General features: G+C 38.5%; 1 protein-coding gene and 1 long non-coding RNA gene across 7 annotated transcripts in view; both read right to left on the bottom strand.

Annotated features, from left to right (window-relative positions):
* Window positions 1–26,480, bottom strand: part of POU2F1 (POU class 2 homeobox 1) — a 183,415-nt gene that overhangs the window by 133,480 nt on the left and 23,455 nt on the right. The gene's annotated exons all lie outside the window — the stretch shown is intronic.
* LOC145722273 (uncharacterized) lies at window positions 65–17,975 on the bottom strand. Its single transcript, XR_014146413.1, has 2 exons — window positions 12,671–17,975; window positions 65–12,460 (listed from the first exon to the last, which is right to left on the bottom strand). It is a non-coding gene; the product is annotated as an uncharacterized LOC145722273 (long non-coding RNA).

The raw sequence follows: 26,480 nt of genomic DNA, 5'->3' as shown, positions 1-26,480 counted from the left end.
AATTATGTCCTTAGAACCTGTTACAATTTTTTTCTGCTACACCACAGTTCTTGAAATAACAGTAATAAAATTGTTGATTTTCAACAATTACAAGAAAGACAGCATTCTACAAGCAGAACCAGTAATTAAATAATTTTCCAGTTTAGGGGAATTTTACTTGGGTGATAAACAGTACCAAAAACACTGCAAAACCACCAGCACCACCTGCAGGATAAACACAGATGAGCATTCTGCAACATTTCAAAACCTAAGATTTTTTTTAAAAAACAAAACAGTCACATTAATCTGACACTTTTTTTTTTTTTTTTTGAGAGAGAGAGAGAACACGAGCAGGGAGCAGCGGAGGGAGAGGAAGAAGCAGGCTCCCTCCTGAGCAGGCAGTCCGACCCAGGGCTCCATTCCAGGGCTCCATTCCAGGGCCCCCGGATCATGACCCAAGCTGAAGGCAGACGCTTAACCAACTGAGCCACCCAGGTGCCCCTGACACTTTCACTTTAAAGTCAAGAACTAAAAAAATTTTAAAAGCCAATGAATAACTTCAGATGGAGAACAAATGGTTCAGATGGAACCTTTGGCCAATTTTAGGTATTCATGAATATAAATACAGGACTCAAAGATCCTTAGCTATACAAAAGGTTGCTTCAGAACAGTAAGAGATCATGGCTTTAAAATTGATTTATTTTGGGGCACCTGGGTGGCTCAGTCAGTTGGGCATCTGACTCTTGGTTTCGGCTCAGGTCATGGTCTTGGGGTTGTGAGACTGAGCCCCACATCGGGCTCCGAGCTCAACATGGAGTCTGCTATCCTTTTCCCTCTGCTTCTCCCCTCGCTCTCTCTCTCTCAAATAAGTAAATAAATAAAATCTTTTTAAAAAATAGATTTATTTTTTTCTGATTGTAAAACACTATACTAATCATACAACAATCAATTAAGTCTGAAATACTGGAAGCTACCCTACTCCCACTGGTAGATCTAGTATTTTTTCTCCCAGGTCTTTCTTCTATGTATATCTTACGTATATAATTTTGTATTGTATTCCATACATACTAGTTTGGAATTGCTGTTTTTACACACCTCTGCCCCAATTTAATAATTTTGTACCTCCTTTCATGTCGGACCACATATCAAAATTTTTTGGTAGTGTATAGTAGTAATCCAATGGAAGGACATACTAAGGATTAATGACCAATGTGCTGTTACTATATATTTGGGCTGTTTCTATTTCTTCTAATTTAGAAGCAAAGTTTTAAGAAATAGCACTATATAAGTGTTCCTCTGCTTACTGGTCTGAATGTTTCTATAAATTAATGGCTAGAAGGTAGAATTCCTAAGTAAAAGGATACAAACATTTTAAAAATTAATAGTATGACCAAATTGCTGTCCAAAAGTCTTGCCAAGTTGTCTTCCTAATATTATGTGAGAATGTCTGTTTCCCATGATCCTAGACAGCAATCTTTTTAGTATTTGACATTCTAATAAACAGAGCTTTTGTTTTAAATCATTTTAGAACTTTCACACATAACTACTCTTCTTCAAATTGAGAATATATACGTTTATTTCAATATTTACTGATGAAAATATTCTGTTAGAAGAAACATTACTTTTAAACTATATTTAGGGGCGTCTGGGTGGCTCAGTTGGTTAAACATCTGTCTTTGGCTCAGGTCATGATCTCAGAGTGCAGGTCGGGCTCCCTGCTCATCGGGGAGTCTGCTTCTTCCTCTGCCCCTCATCCCACTCTCTCTCAAATAAATAAATAAATAAAAATAAACTATCTTTAGAACCAATTATTTCTTTATAGTCACATTTCAATTTCATCTTACGATAAATTACTACACAACCTCATTACTCATGAAAGTACGTTCAGAAAACACTGGATATTTCCAAATTCACCCTCAGAAGAAAATGTGGTACCAATAAGGAGATTTAAAGAATTTCCTACAGGTCTCGAAAGCAACTGTAAAAAAGGCAGGATCACATAAACAAACATATAACCTTTTCAAGGGAACTATTTTGAAGATGTAGCTTTCAACTGGATTTAAGTACATGAGCATGCGTGTCAGTTACAGTATATTTGCTTAAAACTTAAGAACAACCATTCTAATTATACCCTGCATGGACAAGAAGTTGTACCAGCCTATGGGTGTAACAGAACAACTGTAGGTTTGGCACTGACATAAAAAGTGAAGTTTTAATCCCTCAGGCAGAGTTTCTCAACCTCGGCACTACCACCATTTTTCTGGACCAGATAATTCTGTTGGGGGAGGAGGGCTAATCTGCGCATTGTAGGTATTTAGCAACATACCTGGCCTCCAATGACTAGTGCCATTAGCACCACCCTACAAGTTATGACGACCAAAAATGTCTCCAAACATTGTCAAATGCTCCCCGGAGGGCAAAATCATCCCCATTTGAGAACCACTACCTAGGCTAACTAAAACAACTATCACACGCTAATTTTACTTCTGTATGCATGGTCTCACACGTTCAATTTTTTATCTTTTATTTTTTTTAAAGATTTTATTTATTTATTTGACAGAAAGAGACACAAGGAGAGAGGGAACACAAGCAGGGAGAGGGAGTGGGAGAGGGAGAAGCAGGCTTCCCACCGAGCAGGGAGCCCGATGCGGGGCTCGATCCCAGGACCTTGAGATCATGACCCGAGCCGAAGGCAGCCGCTTAACGACTGAGCCACCCAGGTGCCCCTCACATGTTCAATTTTAAAAGTAACAAATATGTTAAGCACTTGAAATATTTATCAAATTCTTATTAATCTTCACACCACATTCTACAGGGACCAGTGAAAATAACAGCACCAGTAGACACAGACTTTAAAAAAAAGAAAAAGACTCATCTGGTTACTAACCTATTACTAGCTAACAATTATGTTTCATGTGGTTTAATGGAAAGAATACTAAATTTCCTAAGTGAACTATGAACTGTGAACTATCCAGATATATATCTTGAATCCAGTGTATATCCAAAATATATCTTGAATCCATCATTTCTCTACATCTTTCACAACCTTCATCTCAGCCAACATCATCTCTCATCCAAAGAGCCTTTAATCGTTCTCTCAGCTTCTACTCTAGACTCTTCCAACCCATTATCCTTCCTTCCATCCATTCATTCATTCATTCAACTAATATTTACTGAATGTCTGCTATATGCCAGGCACTCCGTGCACTGAGAATACATCAGTGCACAAAATTTTCTTACAAAATCTTCTACCTAGGGAAACTTAAAATTCTAATATAAAATATGTGAAAGGCAGTAAATGTTTTGAAGAAAGAGGAGGTAGGGAAGGATGGGCAGGGGTGGGGTCTGGTGTTACATATAGTGGCCGGGGATAGATTCACCAGTTGTATGAAGACCTGAAGAAGGTTAGGAAGTGAACCATGTGGATATGGGGGAAGGTATCCTAGGCAAAGAGAACAGCAAGTACAAAGGCCCTGAGGTGGGTGCATGCCTCTGCCTTTTACTGTGCATGAAATGGGAAACCACTAGAAGATCTGGAGCAGAGGAGAACCGTGCTCTAATATTTTAAAGGAAAACACTGGCGACTATGTCAAGAATAGGCTGTAGGGCTACAAGGGCGGAAGCAGAGACCAGTTACTTTATACGAGATTTAGACCAGAATGGGGTAAAGGTTAAGAAATGGTTGGATTTGGGATGTATTATTAATCGCAAATTAATATTTTTAAAACATAAATGGGGCTGTGCCATTCCTCAACTCAAAAGCCCTTCAACTGCCCTTTCTTCCCACTGCACTTTATATAAAATGAAAAATCCTTAATATGGCCTAAACAGCTCTGTAAGATCTGGTCTCTGCCTAACTTTCTAGCTTCATCTCACTTCTCGGTAATCAAAATCCATTCTGGCCACACTGACCTTTCAGGTTCTCTACTACCCCAAATTCTTTTCCATGGGGCGGGGCTTCATGCATGCTGTTCTCTCAGCCTGAAATGCCCTTCTCACTCATGGCCTTGCTTGCATGATCCCCGGGGCTCTCACATTTCAATTCTCAGCTTAGAAAATTCACTTCCTTGAAGAGATCTTCTCCAACATGTCACTCTGAATTAGCTTTACCCCCTTCCCCCATTATATTCTCTCCAAGTACCCCAAAGGACTTTTCCTTTATAGGGCCCACCCTGGTTAGTAATTTTAACACTGGTTTAATTATACTTAACGGTTAATGTTTGTCTCTCAAGACTGGGCTATGGAGAGCAGAGACCACTTCTGTTTCACTTACCATCACATTCTCAAGGTGTGACATAACACCTCATACCTAGCAAGTACAAAAAATAATTTTTGAACAAATGATAGAGCTTTCATCCCAGCTCTGCCAGATATAATCTAGTCACTTAAGTTCTCAGGGTCTCAACATACTTTTCCCCTTTTATAATCTTATGACTATAAGAAAGTCATAGAAACTAAAGTAAATGAGACAAAGAAATAGGAAATCACAAAAGTTTTAAGAACAGTTTTTCTGAAGTGGTCAGGGAGTGGGAGAGAGACAAGGGAGGGCCCTGACTGTTGGGTTATTAAGTTCAGACTTTATTCAGTGGCCAAATGAAGGGGTGTTGAACGCTTTTTGAGCTTTACCATGCTACAAGCAGAACAGCGTATTTGGAAGATTAGGCTCTCTGTGGTGTATAACTAACTGAAGAAGAATCTGAATGCAAAAATTAATTAGAATCTAAATGCAACAAGTACTTCTGCTCTTTCTGGCATCTTGGAGCCTGTGGAGGCCTGTTGGGAACAGGGCTTCTAAAATGATAAATATGTCTGAAAGGCTATGGTTCAAGGCCATTTTTGCTGGCGATAAGTGGGGTCTCCAGAACAAGAGGGAACACGCAGCTCTTCTTAAAATTGAAGGTGTTTATGCTCGAGATGAAACTGAATTCTAAGGCAAGAGACGTGCTTATGTGTACAAAGCAAAGCACAACACAAGTGACTGTTGGCGGCAAACTGAACAAAACCAGAATAATCTGGGGTAAAGGAACTTGTGCTCATGGAAAGAGCGGCATGGTCCCTGCCAAATTCCGAAGCAACCTCCCTGCTAAAGCCATTGGCCACAGGGTCCGTGTGATGCTGTACCCCTCAAGGATTTAAACTGACTGAAAAGTAAATAAAGGTGTAGATTTGTTCTCTTGTATTTTCGTTAAAACAAAACAAATGCGACAACTACTTCTGGCAGTGGGGAAGCCCCCAAAGAAATGCCAGTCATTAAAAAAAAAAATTTAATTAGAATCTAACAGGTGAATAGGGCCTCAACTAGTTTTAAAAGGTAGTTGAATGTAAGAACACAAATATATATTTTTTCTTACATATTAAGATTCTCAGCATTATTATTTAATGACTAAATTAAGCTTATGTTTGTTTTAATTATATTTTATATAGAAAACAAAAAGGGACCAATAATGGAAAATACTTTCATTTTCCCGTTCATTCATTACTTACAATGCAACCAGATTAATCTTCCAAAAGCATGGCTCATATCCTATTACTCAAAAAACTTTAGTGGCTCCCCACTGTCTACTGAATTAAGTCCAAACACCTTGGCCTGATATTTAAGACCCTATACAAACTGGCCCCAACTTATTTGCTTTTACTCCCCTATAGTCTAGCCAAATTGAACTACTTTTGTTCCAACACAGCCAGCTTCTTCTGCCTCTACCAGATCTTGGTTCATTGTTCCATCTTTCTAAAACGCAATTCTACCCTCCGCTCCTAATCCACCTGTCAAAATCCTACCTTCCGAAATATTTCAGGACTCAGCTCCCACGCTACTGGCACCCTCAGTCTCTCTCCAGCCCCCTTCAAGTACAGCACGACTTCTCCTTCCACAGACACCCACAGCCCCAGTGCTTTGTAACTTACTACATTCTTATATTGAATGACTTTTTCCTTGTATGTTTGATCTTCCTGATTAAATCATAAATAATTTCCAGCCCCTTCCTTTTGTGAAAGAAAGATGGGTACTTATGTACACAAAATTAACAACTGTATTTACAATTTGTAAACTGTTCTAAGAGCCTATTCCTTTTGAGGGCAGGAACTGTTTCTGATTCATCTTTTGATTCTCCCAATTCTTTGAACGAAGCGTGTACTTAAATATCTTTGTTGAATAAAACTAAAAAAAATTTTTTTTTTTCCCAAAAATTTTAAGTTGAATATAAATTTGCCCTTTCTCACTCAGGTCTTATTCACTGAGCATATTAAAAGAAAGAATAGGGGCACCTGGGTGGCTCAGTCATTTAAGCATCCGACTCTTCTTTTTTTTTTTTTTTAAGATTTTATTTATTTATTTGACAGAGAGAGACAGCCAGAGAGGGAACACAAGCAGGGGGAGTGGGAAAGCGAGAAGCAGGCTTCCGCTGAGCAGGGAGCCTGATGCGGGGCTCAATCCCAGGACCCTGAGATCGTGACCTGAGCTGAACGCAGTCGCTTAACCAACTGAGCCACCCAGGCGCCCCAGCATCTGACTCTTGATTTCAGCTCAGGTCATATCTCAGGGTTGTGAGATCAAGCTTGTGTTGGGCTCCACACTGGGCGTGGAGCCTGCTTGGGATTCTCTCTCTCCCTGTTCCTCTCGCCCTCCCCCACTCCGTCTCTAAACACATACACACACACACACACACAATTATTAAGCACCTGCAGTGTAGTTAGCTACTGTGCTAAGAGACAGTGCAGACGATTACAAATAACTATAAAATACCACCCCTGTCCTAAGAAGCTTATTACAATATTGTTAGGAACATAAGACAATTTCCACAGCAATCAGAAAAATAATAAAAGTGCTATCAAACAATTAACTTCTAAACTATGAATTTCAAAAGAGCTGGTATACATAACAAGTGCCATGGAAGTCTAGAATGGAGGGACCACAGGCTGGCTAGCCTCGATGAAGAATGCTTCTGAGAGGCACAGCTAGACAGGCAAGAAGAGGCAAGATTATCCAAAACAATGTGTTCCCTCGGGTTGCTCCAACAGTCATATCCTCCCTACATTTTGGTTTAAAAAATAATAATAACCCATGCAGAGCACCGGGTCTCTGACCTAAAAATGTACACGCTCACTGGTCCCATTCACTTCACACAGAAGTCCTCTACTAGCACTCAGATGTAAAATTCAGAAATTTGAAAACACAACATTTTCCAAAACAGAAAAAAATAATTTTCTGTATTTTCCTCACATGCAATGTGAAGGGAAAGAGGGAAAGCTCAAAGACGACCATTTTAGGAAGCCAAATTAAAATTTTTTTAAAGAATCATAAGAATGTTCTTTATTTTAGAGCTAACAACTACATTTTGAGAGTTTGTTCCATGAAAATAATAAAAAGTTGTCTGTAAAAGTGTTCTATATATATTTTTTAATTTATGTTTTTTGATGTAGTGTTCCATGATTCATTGTTTGCATATAACACCCAGTGCTCCATTCAATACATGCCCTCTTTAATACCCATCACCAGGCTAACCCATCCTCCCACCCTCCTCCCCTCTAGAAGCCAAATTAAATTTTAAAAACAAACTACAATAAATTTTATGGCCCCAGTCTGACTCATTCTAAAAATTACCTCCTTAAACATCAGTAATTGGACAAATTTTAGATGGGGTATAGTTGACTTGAAGTCACTGTTCAAATGTTTCAGATCAGAAGAGTCACTTTTAAACTCATTCAAATGAGAGAGAGCTAGTGGTTTAAAGTTGAGACCCTCAGGCCAGCTGGCCTGGGTTCATAATCCCAGCTAACCAGGCTTCCTCTATGCCTCAGTTCATTCATCTCTAAAATGAGAACAAAAAACAGCTAACTCATTGTATGGTTATGAGACCAAATGAACTAATGCATTAAAGCACTAATAATCTAGCACATAGTAAGCAACCAAAAGACCTACCTATTATCATCATCCAAAGGAATTAAGGACACTAACTCACTAACTCAGTCAGGACTACATAGGCAATAATACATTATAACAGTCCCCCCTTATCCATTGTGGATACTTTCCACCACTTCCACGGGATGCCTGAAACCTCAAATAGTACAGAATCCCAATATGTTTTTTTCTTTACATACATACATATATACATAACTATGATAAAGTTTAAGAACCAGGCACAGTAACAGATTAACAATAACTAATAATAAAATATAACAATTATAACAATATACTGCAATAAAAGTTATATGAATGTACTCTCTCAAAATATCTTATTGTACTATACTCACCCTTCTGTGATGAGGCCATATGATAAAATGCCTACGTGATGAGATAAAGTGAGGGGAATGACATAGGCACTATGACGTAGCATTAGGCTACTACTGACCTTCTGACGAGTCAGAAGGCGGGAGGCGCCTGGGTGGTTCAGATGGTTAAGCATCTGCCTTCGGCTCACGTTATGATCCCAGCGTCCTGGGATCGAGCCCCACATCGGGCTCCTGGCTCAGCGAGGAGCCTGCTTCTCCCTCTCCCTCTGCCTCTCTCCCTGCTCATGCTTTCTCTCTCTCTCTGTATCTCTGTGTCTCAAATGAATAAATAAAATCTTTAAAAAAAAAAAAAAGAGTCAGAAGGCAGATCATCTGCTTCGGGACCATGGCTGACTGTGGGTGACTGAAACCACGCAAAGCAAAACCACAGATGAGGGCGGATTACCATAGTAAACAAAAAGTATCAGCTTCAAAAATGAAAGCTAGGCATTTCTACTGTGTAGGGGCCCAGGGTAGGCTGCCCCAAAATGTGCCCCTTTGTCATAAAGATTATTTCGAGTTAAAAGTAATAAAAACCCAGCAGATGGAGGAAAGGCTCTGCCTTCTCCATAACTGCCTAGATTTACATTGGAAAGGAGAGCCTGCAACAGGAAGAGAAGCATTAACAGAGACCCCCTTTACCCAAGGAACTCATTCATCTGCATAACAGAACAATCTTGATTTTCCCAACAAATCCATTCACCTTTTTGCTAAGGAGTTTTCTCAGGCCCCTCCCTTTTTCCTTAGCTCCTAGAAACTTCCTGTTACCTCACTGTCTTCAGAATTTCATATCGGTGTGGATTCCCCATACGTACATCTATTAAATTTGATTTTCTACTGTTAATCTGTCTCATATCAATTTGATTCTAAGTCTAGCTGGAAGGACCCAGAGAGAGGTCTTCCTCCCTGACACTATATATGAAATTCACATTAAAGGAAATGCAAAACCTATGTACACAAAGAAACTCAATGTATGACAGAGCTGACATTGCATAAAAGCAGAGAGGAAAAAAAATTCAACAAATAGCATTTGAAGAACTGTAAATCCATATAAATGTCCTGACCTCACACCATGCACAAAAATAAATTCCAAGTTGATTTATGACCAAAACGTGAAAACACAAACTTTATAACTTCAAGAAAAGATAAGATTTTGAACATGGAGAAGGAAAGAAATTCTTCTTTAATAAGGCATAAAAAAGGCTGAAAATCCAACAGTATTAAAATTAAAAACTTTTTGTTAATCACGAGTCCATTGAAGAAATGCAAAGACAGGGGCGCCTGGGTGGCAGTCAGTTAAGCTTCTGACTCTTGTTTTCTACTCAGGTCATGATCTCAGGGTCATGGGATTGAGCCCCACTTCCGGCTCTGCTCTCTGTGCAGAGTCTGCTTGTCCCTCTCCCTCCTCTCTGCTCCTCCCCTCTCCCTCTCTAATAAATCAATAAAATCTTTACAAAAAATAAATAAAAATTAAAAAATTTTTTAAAATGCAAAGACAAACCGCAGACTGGGAAAGGATGTTATAAGACATAAAACCAACAAAGGATTGGAATCCAAAAAATTCCTACAAATCAATGAAAGACAAAACAATCCAATTAAAAATGGGTAAGATACGTTAACTGGCAATTCACAGAAGAGACACAATGACCAATAAGCATATGAAAAGGTGCTTATCTCATTAATAATAAAGAAAATACAAATTAAACCCTCTATGAGATACCATTTCACAGCCATTGGGACTGCCAAAAATGAAAACTTCTTGGCAAAGATGTGGAACAGCGAGAACTACACTACTAGTAGGAATGTAAATTGATCCAGTCACTCTGGCAATATCTAGTCAAACTAAAAATGGGCATACCCTACAACACAATTTCACTTCCAGTTTACATATGAACATACACATTTGCACATGCATACGCTTGCTCTCTCTCTCTCTCACACACACACACATTAGTGAAACTCTTGCAGCACATGTACCCAGCAGCATTGCTTCTAAGTGCCAAGAACTGGAAACAGTAGAAACGTGCATTAATAAAAGAATGTGCCAGTTCCTAGCCTCAGCCTCCAGGCCTTGCACACTTCCTCCTGCTTTCCTATAACCCTGCTCAGTTGCCTGGTGAACAACATTGGGCTAACCTTCTGCAGGATAAAATAGGTGAAGCAGAAACAAGCTGTCTCCACCAAAGCACCCTGACCTACCCAAACCTGCACCAGCCCCAAGAGGTGGCCACACACACATGAGCAAGCCTAGCCATGATGGGCAAGTCACCTAGTTGACCCACAGTCTCACGAGCAATAATGAATGGTTGTTATTTTAAGTCAGTAAGTTTGGGGGTCTGCTACAAAGTGATAGACAACAGATACATAAAGGGATTAAAGTGATACATATTACTTTGAATAAATTTGACAAATAATATTACATGTAAAAAGCTGCACGAAATATATCTTATCATAGCATTGTTCAGAGTTATATATATATATGTATGAAGAGTGATGGTTACCTGCGGGTTTGTAGAAAGGAAGATGCCACTGGGGAGAGGTACACAGGGGCTTCAAGCTTCCCAGAGAGACCCTCCCTAAAATCGCAATCCTCCCAATATACTCTGTCCTATATGCCCTACTCTGCTTTATTTTTCTACTTAGCACTTAAAATCAGCTAATTCCATAAAAGCAGGTATTTGTACTGTGTTTGTAGCTCCCAGAATAATGATTGGAGTCTTCTAATTTAAGGCTCCCAGGTAACTAAAATGCCCACCCTGGATGGAGAATCACCGCCTTGATGAGAGTAAGTGCCATGGTAGAAGTTAAGGAAAGGAGTTGGCAAACTATAGACTGCAGGCCCAAATCTGGCCTGCTACCTGTTTTAAATGGTCCATAGGCTAAGAATAGCTTTTACAGAACATTTCAATTGATTTGATAACAGGGAACACTAACTTTGAACCCCAATTAAGTGAAATGTTATCCCCCCACCCAAATAATCCTATTATTCTCATTAACAGACCTACATCAGGGATGATTGATTTGATAACAGGGAACACTAACTTTGAACCCCAATTAAGTGAAATGTTATCCCCCCACCCAAATAATCCTATTATTCTCATTAACAGACCTACATCAGGGATGCCTGGGCGGCTCAGGTCATGATCCCAGGCTCTTGGGGTTGAGTCCGGCATCAGCTCCTAGCTCACTGGGGAGCCTGCTTCTCCCTCTCCCACTCCCCCTGCTTGTGCGCTCTCTGTCTCTCTCTCTGACAAATAAATAATATCTTTTAAAAAACAGACCTATATCACAAAAATTTTTACTCAATTAATGTGTTTTGAATTTCAGTAACTAGAAATGCATGGAAACTTGTTTTTTCTCTTGTTATAGGAGTATCTACATCAAAAAAAAAAAAAAAAGAAGTATCTATATCATATTCTTGAAATGCCTCAAAAGCTTAAAAGATTCAGCATCTGGCCCTTGACAGAAGAGGTTTGCCAGCCTCCAAGTAAGAGCAACAACCATGTAGAATCCTGTGTACATTGAGGCAAGTTCTTAAACTTCCTGTGCTTTCATTTCCTTGTCTGTTATCTACCTTAAAGAGTTGTCAGAAATAATAATAGAAGTAAAATATACAGAACACACCTGACCACTAGGAAAGGCTCAATAAACACAGGATATTATTATTAGTGAGGAAAAAAACAAAAAGTAAACAAAGAAAATGCAATTATACAATGATTTGCAATTTACAGTAAATGCTATGAAGGAAATAAAGGATAGAGACAGATAATAACCAGGATGCCAAAAGGTGCCAAAGGATCCCATTCAGAAAAGGAATAAATACGAAGGAAATATGATGGGGAGGAGTTGCTGATTCTTGTCCCCTTAAGTCACCACCCCCAAAAGATGGAGATATACCCAAGGCATGAGAAATAGCAAAAAATGAGGTAAATTTTGGGGCACCTGGGTAGCTCAGTCAGTGAAGCGTCTGCCTTCGGCTCAGGTCATGATCCCAGAGTCCCCGGATCGAGCCCCGCACTGAGATCCATGCTCACTGGGGATTCTGCTTCTCCCTCTAACCCTCCCCCCTCTCGTGCTTTCTCTCTCTCTCCCAAAAAAGAAAATAAAATCTTTAAAAGAAATGAGGTAAATTTTATCTGTGGTCACTTTTGGAGTTACAATACGACTGGAGGCAGCAGAGCATACTGGTTAAAAGTGGGGCATGAGAGGGCGCCTGGGTGGCTCAGTTGGTTAAGTGACTGCCTTCGGCTCGGGTCATGATCCTGGAGTCCCGGGATCGAGTCCCGCGTCAGCTCCCTGCTCAGCAGGGAGTCTGCTTCTCTCTCTGACCCTCCCCCCTCTCATGCTCTCTATCTCATTCTCTCTCTCAAATAAATAAATAAATCTTTAAAAAAAAAAAAAAAAGTGGGGCATGAGAATCAACATGCCTATGTTCAAATCTCAGTTCTAATATTTATAGCTTAGCTTTAGGTGGGTAAGGTATTTAACCTAAATTTCAGGATTTCTCTTCTGTAAAATGATGGTTAAAAACACCATCTGCATCCTAAGACTCCTGTGTATTGAATAAGATAACAGAGTTAAGCCCAGTGATCAATAAATGATGGCATTACAACTAGTTGCCAAAGTCTTGTCTAAATGGATCCCTTAATATTTCCTACAAAGCCAATCATTTATAGTCTATATTTTCCCCAATATTCTTCTGTCTCAAAAAGTGTTTAATAAGGCTTTTATTTTATTTCTCAGCAAATTTCTTTAGATTTGGAGCTACTATATATATTCTTAGCCCTATATATTTCTAACACTTCCAACTGAAAAATCGATATTGGGGCTCAAAAGAAAGATATTTTTCTAGGGGAAAGAATTATAGTAACTGACATTGGACCGAACTGCCATCTACTTCTCATCATTTGGACATAGGTATATATAATGTTAACTGTAGTGTTCTTCCTCATTTTTATTTTCCATAGAACAAATAAAATAGAGCCAATGCCTCAAAAGAGGTTGTTTTTAAGTTATCTTTCTCCTGCTCATATGAGCATTTGCTGGTTTTCCTGTTTAAATCAAAGAAAAAGTAGTGCCAATGTCAGATTTTAAAGTGAGAGACCATTTGATGCCCAAAATGAGACATGATTCCTCAGCACTACCTATTCTTGTACAAAACAATAAATGGCTCCCTGCAGGACACAGTCTATAGCTCACCTACCCAACTTAATAACAATCTTATCACCAAAAGTACCTTGAGCAATAGATAGCATCAAGAAGTGGCTCTGTTATAAATTTAGGAACAAAATTAAAGGTCCTAGGGAGACATTTTCCACAAGCAGATCCAGACAGTGAAAAGGCACTGCCACATTCAAACTGGATTTTACTGCTTTATAAGTATCTCTCTCCCTGAAGCAACTCAAAATATGACTGCCTCAAAATAAAGATTTGTGTAGCTATAACCAGTGTATCCAGACCCTAATATATCAATAGATATGCACTGAGGCTCTTCAGAGCAGGAAAGTCATTGTACTGCTATCTCCCAGAGTTTTTCAAATACCATCACCAAAAGGAAAAAAAAAAAAAAATCATCTCTCCCTTTATCCACAGGCAGCTCATCAAAAGACCATCTTTTTTTTTTTTTTTTTTAAATCTTCTATTAGCAGAAGTAAGATAAGATGGTATAAAAATCACTGAGCTGGAAGTCCAAGATCTGAATTCTAGTCTCAGCTATTACTTGTCAGATGCTTGATCTTTAACAAGTCACTTAATTTCAGTTGTTTTCAACTTAGGAACTCAAAGTTATTTGGTGTGAATATGTTCAAAAATTCTTCAGCTAAAAATTCCTGTTATTTCCACCATTTATTTTCCTGTCTCAACAACAACAACAAATCATTATCATTTCTCTAGCAGTTAAGGATCCTATCAATTTCAAGGCACAGGAAACCTAGCACAAACAGATGAGTAAAAAAAAGGGGGGGGGGTGTCGCAAGTAACTGGAATAGCCAGAAGTAGAACATTATTACCAACCCTCAAGAAATATCTTCAAGACCTGATTTCTCCCTCTCCCCCTCTCTCTTTCCCTCCCCGCCCCCCCAATTTGTCTCTCTTCTTATTTGGACTTTATTCTTGGGTGTCACATGGTAGCCAACTAACTACAGCCACTCTTGCCTTTCATCAGCCTGGGTTTAGGTTCAGCAAGGATACTTCCTCCCATTTTGCTCCAGCAAAAAACAGAAGCTGCGGTTGACTTCACTTGAGAAACCATCCACCTGAACTGATCACTTGCCTGGGGGAACACGATCCTAAATGCCAGAGCAGAGTTGGTACCACCCATCAGGGAGGGACTAAAAGTGGGAAGGAGTAAGACGCTCCACACAAAATAGATGTTCTTTACACCTTCTCCTACCCAAGGTAAATCCCTCCACTCAGGCTCCATTGCCGTTTCTCTCCCCCCCCATCGGCTATATTCCCTCCCCATTATCTTCTTCCAAAACTTAATGAGCCCTTTAAACCTTCCCCTTGATATCTGGCACATCATCCATACTCTCCATCTAAGTGAGAAATCACTTTCTTTTCCTCATCTCCTGAATCTAATCAGCCACAAATTCTCAAAGATTCCACCTCCTTAGCTTCTTTTCTCCAATCCTCTTCCTCCCCAGCTGCTTACAACCCCCTTCCCTTAGCGTAGGCCTCTCTCCCATCACTCTGGCCCAATTGCTGTGACTGTATCCAACCCATCACCCCACCTCCAGTCTCCACTGCCCCAAAATCCATGCTCCATACTGTCACCTGTCACCTGTATCTTTCCAAAGTTCAAGTCTAATCTTATTCTCCCTTCTTTATACTTTGTTTGGGGTTTCTTTCTTCTTCTTTTTTTTTTTTAATACTTTTTAATGTCTCCTTGTTTCTGGCAGTATAAAAACTATCTTATTTTTTACCATCTTCACCTATAGTTTAATCATGCCAATTACTGCAATTTCCAAAATTTAATCAGTTGTTTCTTACCAGTCCTTCTGCTCACATTGCTCTCCAGACTGGAATTTGCCTGGGCTACTCTGTGGATTCAAGGGGTTCCCCCTACTCTAAAACACCTGGGAGAACAAGATTCAGCTCAGGTGTTTCTACTTTTTTGAAACCTTTCCTGAGGTACCTGCTAGAACTTCTTTCTTTGTGCCCTCACTATACCCAATACAGCACCTATAACAACTTATTGCACTCACCTATTTGCAGGTAAATATAGTTCTCAAAAGCAAACACGCCTTAGGATGATCTGAAAAGCTCTAAAAAACAGATGTCTGAATCTACACCACACTAAACATACCAAACCAGACTTAGGGCCCAGGCTTGTATACTATGAAAAAGCTTCAAGGCAGTTAATGTTATGTGCCCCATCTCTCCAGGCAAAAACCACTTACACATGATAATCTACTGAGGAAAACACTTCCTATTAAATATATCCAGGGCGCCTGGGTGGCTCAGTTGGTTAAGCGACTGCCTTCGGCTCAGGTTATGATCCTGGAGTCCCTCGATCGAGTCCCGCATCGGGCTCCCTGCTCGGTGGGGAGTCTGCTTTGCCCTCTGACCCTATCCCCTCTCATGTGTTCTCTCTCATTCTCTCTCTCTCAAATAAATAAATAAAATCTTTAAAAAAATAAAAAATAAATAAAATAAATAAATAAATATATCCAGTTCTTCAAATTGTTCCTGGCAGTAGGGAAACAATAAATGTTATGGAATGTTATAGAATGTAAGTCTTACACACTGCTGTGAATTCCAGTTACCAAAAATCACCCAATGGAAGAAAATTACCATAACATACCATTTTCAGGCATTCCAACTAAATAATAATTTTTATACACTGGGTGAGGGGGATGGGGAAAGAGACAGATGAAGAAATTACCTGAACCACCTTTTTCTCTGATAATCAAGAACAGAACGTTATCCTGTATGCTCAGTTGCTGAAACCAAGGACCAATGTTTCTGACTTTAGCTTCAAGGTTCTCTATGATTAGGAGTACTTGCTGCTTTTTAACGATGAATAAAATTAATACTGTCTTCTGCATTAGCTTTCTATGCAGCAAGAATCAAGATACATGTGGAGCACAGCTCTACTATGAATTACAATTAGGCAATACCCAAAGAAACAGAATTACCCCCTATGTCAAATCCCATTTAAAAAATATTTTCTGCCTACTTTTAGGGCCAAACACTAGTTTAGGGTATATTAGTAAGGAGAACAAGAGGCGCAGTAGCTGCCCTCAGGGAGCTGAGACTCAGGTACACTGCAGCTAAAAAACATTAGCAGTGGTGCTCAAAGTTTCATTAAAGAGAATGGAGACTACTAAATGTTTTATCTGTATTCCATTATAACCTTTAAGTTAGATTAATATTCTTATCTTATAAAATGTTTTTAAAGAACACTAAGGCATTTTCCTGGTTTGAGGTGGATTATCCAAAGTTCTCCTCTTGAAAAAAAAAAAGTTGCCTTATTTTTTTTTCTAGTTGCATCATAAAAGCAGGGAGCAAATAGGAAAAAATGAAATAATAACAGCGAAGACATTAAAATTTCCTTCAGCCAGTATTTTCTATTCTTTTCCGGAAACATTGAGACAAACCTAGCACCAAGTTAAAAAGAAAAAAAAATCTAAGAGGAAATGTATTTCGTTAAAATAAAAAATCCTTAATACAGGGGCGCCTAGGTGGCTCAGTCAGTTAAGCATCAGACTCTTGATTTTGGCTCAGGTCATGATCTCAGGATTAAGGCCCACATCTGGCTCCGCTCTCAGTGCAGTCTGCTTGCCCCTCTCCTTCTGCTCCCGCTGCTCACACTTGCTCATGCCCGCATGCTCTCTCTCTCTAAAATAAATAAATAAAATCTTTAAAAAAAATCCTTAATATAGTTCCAAGTTTCACTCTGGGGTAAAAAAAACCTAGAAAAATAAAGGATGAGGGCGCCTGGGTGGCTCAGTTGGTTACAAGCGACTGCCTTCGGCTCAGGTCATGATCCTGGAGTCCCGGGATCGAGTCCTGCATCGGGCTCCCTGCTCAGCGGGGAGTCTGCTTCTCCCTCTCCTGGTCCCCCCTCTTGTGCTCTCTCTCTCTCTCTCATTCTCTGTCTCAAATAAATAAATAAAATCTTAAAAAAAAAAAAGAAAAAGAAAGGATTAAACATGTTAGTGGGGAAAAAAATGACACCTTGTTGTACAGAGAGTAAATTCTCAGAGGCTAAAAGTTTTGTCTCTGACCCTCAAATACAAACTCTTGGGCTGATGAGAGATAAAAGCATAATTCAAACCATTAAAAGTAAGTACTATAGGCTCCCTTTTGAAGTGAAACTCTTGGCCTCATAAGTGAACTTGTCCCTTGATGATCAAGTTTGCCCAAGTTTCAGACATATTTCATTAGCAAACTCATCATAACGGGCTCTTTGGGCCAGTCCATTTAAAAATATGCATTGTAATGAAAACCGTACTGCAATAAAACAAGGCCATTTTTTAAAAACCCGAAGGCCCAATTAGATCATGTAAATTTGAATTAAATATATACATAAATCAGTCAATACCCCAAGCTCCTGGCAAAATGCCAGCCAGCAGTCTTTGGCATAAGAAATATTAGAAATGCCATCCTAGGGCGCCTGGGTGGCTCAGTTGGTTAAGCGACTGCCTTTGGCTCAGGTCATGATCCCAGGGTCGAGTCCCGCATCGGGCTCCCTGCTCAGCAGGGAGTCTGCTTCTCCCTCTGACCCTCCCCCCTCTCATGCTCTCTCTCTATCTCATTCTCTCTCAAATAAATAAATAAAATCTTAAAAAAAAAAAAGAAATGCCATCCTAGAGGGATATGTGCTTTTTTTTTTTTTCCTAGCGTCAACACACATCAGAATGAAAACTATAAACTAGTCATCCATGTTAACGTGACGCTGCTGTGAGCAAGAAAACTATCAAATGCAGTTACACTCTGAAAGATTTTTTTTTAACCTTTTCTATTGGCCAGAAATACTATTCATTTGGCTACTTGTGGCTCAGTTATGAACATTCTTGCGTTTGGAGTTTGCAAAAAAAGTAAAAACCAAACTAATAAAAGCTGTAACTTCATTACTATACAATTATACAGAATACAGATAATTATCCGGTTTGTGCTCTCAAATTATCAACAATGGAGTTTATTATAGGGCTAGTTACCCTTCATGGTGAGAAAAAATTAACACTGAAAACAGATTTGGGGATCTTAGGTCCCCCTACAAAATTTCGTATTAGCAATTCCTGCATGGGCTTCTTCAATATGGAAAACTACACAGGAATTAAGTTTGGATAGCACTTTGGAAAAGCACACTTGAATTCCTCAAGTCTTTCAGGGAGGAACTCGTGGGGACTGCTGTTTTGTAGGTATATTCTACAAAGAAACTGCAAACATCTGTGCTTCTCCTCATTTGCAAAGACATAACACATGAAACCTGAACTACTGGTTCTAAATATAGTCTCTCCAGAGGTCTGTTCAGATAATCCTAATAGCAAATAGGATGGCCTTTATTTGTAGAAGCATCTAGAGGGATCTTGTTACGACATAAAAAGATAAGAAAGCACATTTAAAAACATGGAGAAAACTGCCAACCCTTAGAAAAGAAATATGTTTTGACTTAAATAATCAATGTATCAAGAAGAAATAGGAAAAGTTTAATATTATCTTAGGTCATATCTATTTTCTCATACTTGTCTCTTAATGACAAAATACAGAAAAGTATTTTACATTATACATCATGAAGCTTGTCACACCATATATTCAGTGATGACAAAAAATGGTATGATGTCTTCACTCACTTTTCAAAGCCTATTATGTCAAGCAGGAAACACCCTATAGTCAGAACAACAAGCTCAAGCTGTCAAACCAGGAGAATTTCTAAGTATGACCTTTTAATGGAAAAATGCTATTTTCCTAGTATCTGATACGGAGAGAACATGAAAGAAAATCAAAATTAAAATTTCCCACCAGCATTAATTAAAACTCTCTCTAAATTCTGTTTCTCTCCATACTCAGGAAAATATTGATAAATATTGTCTCTAATTTTCTGAGGTACAAATGAATTCAAGATTAGTTTTTTTTGTTTTTTTTTTAAGATTTTATTTATTTGACAGAGAGAGACACAGAGAGAGAGGGAACACAAGCAGGGGGAGTGGGAGAGGGAGAAGCAGGCTTCCCGCAGAGCAGGGAGGCCGATGCGGGGCTCGATCCCAGGACCCTGGGACCATGACCCAAGCCGAAGGCAGATGCTTAACGACTGAGCCACCCAGGCGCCCCAGAATTCAAGATTAGTTTTAAAGCTAAAAACTTCATAGTCTGCTCATGAGATTTTCTTATAATACCTCTCTCTGTTTCACACACACACATCAATCTCACTATTATCTGAAACTGTTGCTGGTTAAATCTTTACTAATCTCCTGAGGAACACAATTCTGAAACTACTAAAATAACACAGTAATTTGTTTTTATAGAATCCTAGCAAAATAAAGTCTGCGTATTCATTTTTAATCTAATCTAAACCTAAGTAGGAAAGGTAACAAAATTTGAAGAAATAAAATAACTTACAATAAAAGTAGACAGGGTGTTATTAAGATATATTTTTAAAATAATGCTCTAGTACACCAGAAAATTGAAGTATGTAATATATTCCAGGCACTTAAGAGTTCCTCTGTTTGAGATTACTAGAAACCATTTTTTAGGGCACCTGGGTGGCTCAGATGGTTAAGCGTCTGCCTTCGGCTCAGGTCATGATCTCAGGGTCCTGGGATCGAGTCCCGCATCGGGCTTCCTGCTCCTTGGGAGCCTGCTTCTCCCTCTGCCTCTCTCTCTCTGTCTCTGTCTCTCATGAATAAATAAATAAAATCTTTAAAAAAAAAAAAAAAAAGAAACCACTTTTTAGAGTCGGTTTGATGCACTCTGTTGACTTAACTAAAAAAAGGGGTGGGGGCTTCCAGAATCTACTAAAGGTACAGTTATGCCCAAAGCTCATAGAAAACCAACAGACTGTACTAGTACCTTTGTTGCTTATGTACATCAATGTTTCGTCCCAAAGTACTATCCTTTCAGGGGGAGGCTAACAATAAACTAATTCTCTCAAACATAAGATTACATTTTTTCCTGATGTTCCTGTGGTGACATCCTCAAAAATAAAAGTACTGTTGGGCATCATTTTCCATTTTTACTAAAATTTAAACACCATAATTCAAATTCTGATAAGAACCTACATACAAGAACAACAAAAAGAAAACAACAATATTTCCCACGCCGTGATTACTGCTTTCTTTCTACCTGATCCAGGTGAACATTCCCCAAACCTATCAGCATAATTCAAACACTCTGAACTAAAGATGAGTGTCCATCCACATCTTCATCTCATATCCTTTTCTCGTCTTTGATTTTTGGGGAAAAAATGCCATAACAGATGCCCAGAATGACAGATAAGGTTAAAACACTGCTAACATGAGTAGTTATGCTAGGAAATATACCAAAAAGAAGGCACAACAATCTGATCATACAAATAATGTTCCTTGTCACCGAAGCCTTTGCATTATTCTATGCAAACAAAAATGAAATGTCAATTACAAAAGTAAACATATCCCCATTAATAAAATGAGTATCTACCATCTAACAGCTAGCAAGGGGCAGAGATAATAAAGAGCATTTTTGGAAATTCTGCATTCATTCTTTCATGGCTCATCACAGTGCTCACTGCACACACAAGGCCCCTCCACACCCTAGGGGATCAGTATCCTGTCACTCACACCTATGGCCAGATCTTGAACCCCATCACCACCCAGAACTCTTCTTCCTCTAGCACCTTAAACTCTCTCAATGCAACCCCACTCCTCCTGGATCTGTCACGCCCTCAATCCCATTAAAGACCTACTATTCTCCAACTCAACAAGTCAGTTAGGCAGACCTCCTGCCCTCCACGTTCCCAGAGACCATTAATTTGCTCCTTTCTTCACTTCCATCTCAATTCCATGGAGACCACAAGGTCCATTAATGACTTTCTTGTCAATATTTTCTACTCCCTTGCTTCCTTGTCCTTCTGCTGTACATTCCAACAAAGCTCCCAGTCCTGGCAGATTCCATCTGACTGCCTTCTCCACTCATACACTTTGGGCTTCCAAGCACTATTAGCAAAATTAAAAATAGAAGGCACAGCCCTACAGGCTGGTCCTCCAAAATCCAGTAAGTGTCCTCATGAATCTCTCTTTAGAACCCAGATTTCAATGGGTGGAGGAAGGAATTAAAGGCATATAGCAGATGAAGGGAGTTTATGAGTCTACATTATATTCAAAGAAGCTTGGAGAAAAGGAAAGAAAAGAAGGAAAAGGCTGGTATGCAAGGGAGCCGAAACGAAGTTGGATCACGCTGAGGTTTAAGAGGGCTGGTAACTGGGGCAAGTTTGGAGGCAAGGAGAAGATAAAGATGTCCAACATTCCTCCAGAAGCAGAAAGAAATGGATAGGATCCATTGCTTCACGTTTTACGAAAATAATATAGCTGCTTCAGAAATACAAGTTAATTAAAAGGGGTTTATCTCCAATGCAACCCATAGTTTAACTTCTTGCATAGTAAAAGCCCAAACTCTGAAATCAGACAGCCTGGGTTTGATTTCCAGCTCTTCAACTTCCTAGCCATGTTATTTCCTAGACGAGTCATTGCATCTTTCTGTGCCTCAGTTTCCTCATCTGTAAAATGGGGATAATTATAATACCTATGTAACAGGGTGGTGTGAAAATGAAACTAGTTAATACACAGAACATACTTGGAATGGTGACTGGCGCATAATAAGCAGGAATGTTAGCTATTCTTCTGGCTAAAAACTTAAAATGCTATTTAGATATTCTTGTGCTCAGTGCACTACAGAGAATGTAATGGACTTCCCTGACCCCCATATCCCCAACCTAATTTCCATTAGCCTTCTGGGTCTTCTTTGACACATCTCCCCTGGCTCTTCTTCTCCCTCCTCCTTGCTAAATAACTGGGTTAAGTGAATCTCTTCTGTTTGTCCAGAGCACACGGGGTTTACTTTCTCACAGTATCTATCAGGGTATTATAATTTTCATTGATACATTTGTCTTCCCCCTCCTCCAAACTGAATTGTGAGTTCTTCCAGGATGGGAGCTGTCTTTTCTGATTAAAGTTCAGGGGGTTTAAGAATAAGTGATGTATGTAAATCAGTATAACATTGTACTCGATGGATAACAATGAATTAAAATAAATTCATTAAAATAAATGAATAAATCAGCTATTCTAGTCTTAGAGGATTGTTTTATGCAAGAGAGCAAACAAGTTCATCTACTAACTTAATGTCTATCATTTATAAAATGTGCTACAGTTAAACTCTTAAGTTAAGAAAATTACCCCAAGTCCTTAAAGAGCACTGCACTCCAAAGAATTACCACACACAAATTTCTGCAATATTTCTAAATTCAGAATATATAAGCACATTACTCAAACAACTTACACACATATTACTCAAACAACTAAGTCTTTCCGAAATAAATCTGATAATGGTTTAAAAGAAGTAAAACTGTTATATACTTTGGAAAGCAAAATATACAACTTCCAACCACACGACTTTTCATAAACCATAGTGCATTCTATTACCAGAAATTGATACTTCACCCTCACTGGTGATCAGAAACTGACCAGTGTCCATTGTTCTCTCTCTGCATAAACCTCAAAAAAACCCCTAAAGGCAGCAGAAAAATTTAAACAACATTCAAAATATGAATGGTTTGACTGTGTGCTGTAATTACTGTATCTGCACTTTTTGTTTAAGCTAACTTTTTAAGCACATCTTTTCAATATACGTATGTAAAACATGTATCAAAGCCAAGCTAGTTTTCCTTTTCTTGTCCAATAAGTCATAAAGATTTATTATACTTACATTACTGACCAACAACAGAATTCCTACCCACAAGTTAACTGTAGAGTATGTATCCTAGATCATAATATTAGGGGTAGGAAAAAAGAGAACTTACAAAATCCCATGTTCCCAGCTACTAAGAAAATAGAAGCCTCATAAGTACTATATAGCTCAAAACTGAAATTCAATTGGGGATGTAATATTTTCAGAAAATTTGAAACAATAAACAAAAAGAGGGAAAGAGAAAGAGATCTGAAAGAGGGAAAAGTTGGGAAGAGAAAATGAAATTTAGGTAAAGATTAAAATTTATGCACTGTATTATAAAGGTCCTTTATAAATCCAAATTCATTTTAAAATTTGGAGATATAAAAATTGAATAATGTATATATAACCTGGTTTACTCACAAAGTTACATTTAGCATTAAATTTAAAGCACCATTTGTTCACAGTTATCAACTTACTTATGGTTTGTTGTTGTCTTTAAGTAGGCTCCATGCCCAGCTTGGAGCCCAGTGCAGGGCTTGAACTCATGACCGTGAGACCAAGAGTTGGACACTTAACCAACTGAGCCACCCAGGCACCCCAACTAACTTATGTTTTTAATGGGAACTAAAGTTATAAATGCATTTTTTAAATTGTTATTATTTTTAATTTTTTTAAAAGATTTTATTTATTTGACAGAGAGAGACACAGAGAGAGAGGGAACACAAGCAGGGGGAGTGGGAGAGGGAGAAGCAGGCTTCCCGCGGAGCAGGGAGCCCGATGCGAGGCTCAATCCCAGGACCCCGGGACCATGACCTGAGCTGAAGGCAGACGCTTAATGACTGAGCAACCCAGGCGCCCCTCACATCATTTTTTTTTTTTTAAGTAGCAACACCTCATTTTTATTAGCCCATGAGAAACAGAAAAACTCTGACAAAAGGAACTATCAACATAAAAGCAAAAGGGAAATAAAAAATAGGGTCTTCTTGTCTTCCACATAGTGCTAGGAGATACAGAAAATCAATAAATTTCAATATTTTAACGAGTCACTATATAAAAGCAAACACATTTTACTTGGAAATCTAAAATCTGGAGTCTTCTTTTAACTATAAGACCTTGGGTCAAAGTAACTTAACTCCTCTCTACATGAGGGAGGAGAGTCTTAGGGACTTCAAATCCCTTCCAGATCTAAAAACTATAGATATTATCTTCTATTTACTCTTTATTAAATAAATTTTAGGCTTTGCTTCCCCAACAACTCCTCTCATTAGGAAGGTACCATGGCAAGTGGCTCCTAGTGCAGCTACAGAAATCAGACTCAAGGCTCTACCACCTAGTGGCTGGGTGATCCCAGAACAAGTTACTCCAGCTCCCCAAGCCTGTTTCCTTGTCTATAAAACAGAGTAATAATAACACTACCTATCCTCATAAGGTTGCTGTGAAGATGAAAAGAGAAAGTGCTTAGCATAGTCCTGGCACACAGTAAGATGCCTAATTAATGTTAGCTGGCATTACTGTTCTGTTTTGATGGTTTTTAAAAATGCTGTTACTCCTTCCATCAAATAGATAAATAATAATTTACTTAACATTTCCATTTGGGTGGTTTCTCAATTTTAACCTTTTTAAATAAAGGGTATATAAACATTTTTGTGCATAAAGCTTACCCCAAATTTAGGGAATTTCTTTAGGATATATTCAAGAAGTTAAATTACTGGATCAAAATATATGGATGTTTTGGCTTTATAAAAAGGCTGTATAGATTTTCATTCCACCAAGTATATGAAAGCACCCAATTCACTGCATCTGAGTCAATCAGTACTGAAATTCATTACTTTCATTTTTTATAATTTGATTTAAAATATTTCTCAATGTTGCTATAATTACCATTTTGTTGATTATTTGTGAGGCTGAGAATTTTTTCTGTTTATCAAAAATAATATAAGAACAGGGGTGCCTGGGTGGATCAGTCAGTTAAATGTCTGATTCTTCATCTCGGCTCAGGTCATGCTCAGGGTTGTGAGATCGAGCCCTGACTTGGAGCCTGCTTAAGATTCTCTCTCCCTCTGCCCCTCCTCCCCTCTTAAAAAAATTAAAAATAAAATTAAAATTAAAAAATATTTTAAGAACAACCTCATTCAAAAAGATTTTTTAAGGAAAAAAGTATAAAACACAGAAAAAAGGAAATTTTTTAAAAATCGAAGATTAAAACAAGCATAAAATTAGAATGTAAATATGTAGTTATTAAACTAATGCATAATTTGGCACTAAGAATCCTACCAGCTAAAGCAAAGAAAAAATTGTTCCATGTCCTGAACTTTGCCTGGGGAGGGTGGGGGTCAGGGTACAACAGCATTCTATTCCTCAAGAAAAGCAAAACTTTTTTCAGACATTTAGGATCTAAAAGATACTTCTTAGATGGGTCTTCATAAAAAGGATACAAAGTAATTTAAGGACAACATTCTCAGCAACAGTAAATCTGATAGAAGGGCTCATTTGCTGCAACTGTATTCACCTTAAATTTAAAAAATACAAGAAAGTAGGGGCATCTGGGTGGCTCAGTCAATTAAGTGACTGACTCCTGATTTCGGGTCAGGTCATGAGATTGAGCACCACATCAGGTTCCCTGCTCAGCAGGGAGGCTGCTTCTCTCCCTCTCCCTCTGCCCCTCCCCTCGCTTGCACTCTCTCTAAAATAAATAAGTAAATCTTTAAAAAATATACAAGAAAGTAAAATAATTCACTAAATATAATTTTGGTACACAAAATTTAGTACTATAGTCATTTCCTGAGTTATTACTATACTGCTATCTGCAATTTCTGCTTCTAATCCTCCATCTTGGCAAATCTCTAGAATTGAAGGCTTGATCAAATTGAGACAAGCTTATCTACAATTTCTCAACTGTTTTTATTTATTTTATATATTTGCAAAAAACAGATCTGTTTCTTGCATATACTCTAGAAAGGATATATGAACTTGGTAATAAGCCAGAGAAGAACATACAAAGTTCTGTCCTTTGCTATAACTGAGGTACATTAGTAGTGTCATTGGAGGGCCTTCCTGAACCAAAAATCTAACTATATTTCATATTCTGAAACTTTTTTTTTAAAGATTTTATTTTTAAGTAGTAATCTCTACACCCATTGTGGGGCTCAAATTTACAATCTCCAGACCAAGAGTCATATGCTCTACCCAATGAGCCAGCCAGGTGCCCCCCCCCCGCCCCCAGAAACATTTTAAAGTATCTTTCCAGGGGTTCCTAGCTGGCTCCATCAGTCAGAAGATCATGCAACTCTTGAATTCAACTCTCAAAGAGAAGGAATTTTGGGTAATAATTTTTTAAATGGTTGCTAAAATGTTTCAAATTCCAATAT

The sequence above is a fragment of the Leptonychotes weddellii genome, chromosome 6, assembly GCF_054177405.1.
Source record: "Leptonychotes weddellii isolate Sample4059 chromosome 6, ASM5417740v2, whole genome shotgun sequence".
Classification (NCBI taxonomy): Eukaryota; Metazoa; Chordata; class Mammalia; order Carnivora; family Phocidae; genus Leptonychotes; species Leptonychotes weddellii.
Note: the sequence above shows the minus strand (reverse complement) of the source record. Positions and strands in the feature narration are given on the sequence as shown.